This window comes from Aplysia californica, unplaced genomic scaffold (assembly GCF_000002075.1).
Source record: "Aplysia californica isolate F4 #8 unplaced genomic scaffold, AplCal3.0 scaffold00003, whole genome shotgun sequence".
NCBI lineage: Eukaryota > Metazoa > Mollusca > Gastropoda > Aplysiida > Aplysiidae > Aplysia > Aplysia californica.
In genome coordinates this window covers 3,615,791-3,617,346 of record NW_004797273.1, presented here as the reverse complement: position 1 = coordinate 3,617,346, position 1,556 = coordinate 3,615,791, and the positions used below count along the sequence as shown (strand labels likewise).

The 1,556-nt window shown below is 41.7% G+C and overlaps 1 long non-coding RNA gene across 1 annotated transcript in view; it reads left to right on the top strand.

Annotated features, from left to right (window-relative positions):
- Positions 1-16: 16 nt before the first annotated feature.
- Positions 17-1,556, top strand: part of LOC106011107 — a 4,643-nt gene continuing 3,103 nt past the window's right edge. Inside the window, exon 1 of the long non-coding RNA XR_001184653.2 lies at positions 17-527. This is a non-coding gene — a long non-coding RNA (uncharacterized LOC106011107). The remainder of the gene's footprint in view (positions 528-1,556) is intronic.

Below are 1,556 nucleotides of genomic sequence, written 5' to 3'. Positions count from 1 at the left end.
CCCCCCCAACTTTTATGACTTAGAATAATAAAATACTCTACATTTCTTCCATTTTTCGTCTTACAAAACAAAACAAAAGAAGTATACCCTACTGTAGAAAAGGGGCGGGAAAACAACACCTTTCCACTTCTTTTTCCTGTGTCTGTTTCCACTCTATCTCCCAACACCTCACAAAAATCTTCAAATTTGTCCCCGTAAAAATCTGGAGGCTAACAACATTGGAGGAGTCCTCTCAGCCCAGGTTAGAGCAGGCCTGCAAATCATTTCAACACCTTGATATCCTCCCTACTTTCCCCTCCTCTCAAACCTCCCCAACACCCTGTTCAAAACACAGGACAAGCCTGGAGTACCTGAGCTGCTCCTTTCGGCTCGCCGGCAAACATCTCACAAGGAAGCCGGCAGTTTTATTGCCCGTTCTCAGACTAAATTTTCTCCCCCTCTGGCGTTGACCGCTCTCGTATGTTGAGTTTTTTTCTTCTTCGAGACACTGTTAACGAGACGACTGGAGCAAGCTAGGCTGCTGTCAGGTGAGTTAATCGCAGGCGTTGCAGAGATAACTATTTTATATCATACACTCGATCGTGAGCTATGGAATTATGAAAAATTTTCCAGTTTCCTGCAGTTCTGTCATGGGGTGGTAAAATTGACACCACATGTTTGTAAAACGTTTTGCATAATATTTCCTGGACGTGAGCTCCTTGTTGCACGCTCAATAGCTGGGTTGTTTAACAAGGAGTAGAAAATCACATGAGCTCAGGACACAAAGGCAAAGTCTGGTAACGCAAGCCATCTTTCTCGGCACAAGCGTATCTAGATAGAGTCTTCATGCTCTTGAGCACCTGAGAATTGCGTCATCATATCCCTGTTAACTATTGGTATCGGGCTCTCCATACGTCTCAAGGAGTAGTGAAAGGGATCCAGACAGTGAGGCCTATATGCATAATTCATGAACACAAGACGGTGTGAATTTAGAACAGAAATCAGACAGTTGATATGACTAGTCAAAAATACAAGACTGCTTTATCACCACATAGAAACTTTGGACTACATGATCACTATACCCACATGACAGGTACCATGTCTTTCTTTTTTTTTTCTGTAATTACGTTGTTGGCATTATTGTCTCAGCCAGTATAACCCTTACCACTCCCCACCCCCGCCTCCACCAACCCCCATAAGTTATTGTTTTGTTTTGTTTTCTGTGTTTTCACAATCTCAGATACGAATGATGTCATTCGATTGTGCTGTCCTCACTCCTGTTTCAGAAAGATATGATACATTTATTTACGAGAGCAATTACTTTTCTGGACTAGCAATACGCCTTTGCTTTTCTGTCGCACTTTGTTTTCTTTCCTGTTCTCGGTACCAAAAGACAATCGAGCCGACAGAAGAACGAAAAACTATAAAGATAATGATGGTGATAACAACGACAGCAACAATAATAATGATAATAATAGTAGTGATAGTAGTAGTAGTAGTAGTAGTAGTAGTAGTAGTAGTAGTAGTAGTAGTAGTAGTAGTAGTAGTAGTAGTAGTAGTAGTAGCAGCAGCAGCAG